Here is a 552-nt window from a genome sequence, read left to right as displayed (position 1 = left end):
GCACAAATCCACGGGTTAGGGGGCGCAAATTACTTGCCTTGCCCCGGGTGCTGACAACCCACGCTACGCCACTGATCACTTTACACTTTAAAAAAGGTCTCAAATGGATTTACAATACAGTGGTACTTCGGGTTAAATACGCTTCAGGTTACAGACTCTGCTAACCCAGAAATATTACCTCGGGTTAAGAACTTTGCTTTAGGATGAGAACAGAAATCATGCTCCAGCGGTGCGGCGGCAGCAGGAGGCCCCATTAGCTAAAGTGGTGCTTCAGGTTAAGAACAGTTTCAGGTTCAGAACGGACCTCCGGAATGAATTTGAGTACTTAACCCGAGGTACCACTGTATATACAATACAATAAAACATATTAAACAAAGCACAATATATATAAAGTAGCAATTATATTAAAAAATACTAAATCCCGGATCGAGGTTTGTATCTAAAGTAGTACTAAATCACTCATTGCATTAGTGCAATGATTTTAGCTTGCACCACAGAACCCCGCCCCCTCCTTCTCCCATGAAGGATGAGACAGAATAAAAGGATTTCAAG

Source organism: Podarcis bocagei (genome assembly GCF_964188305.1).
Source record: "Podarcis bocagei genome assembly, chromosome: 4".
Lineage (NCBI taxonomy): Eukaryota > Metazoa > Chordata > Lepidosauria > Squamata > Lacertidae > Podarcis > Podarcis bocagei.
The sequence above is the reverse complement of the archived record's forward strand: the minus strand, read 5'-3'. Positions refer to the sequence as shown.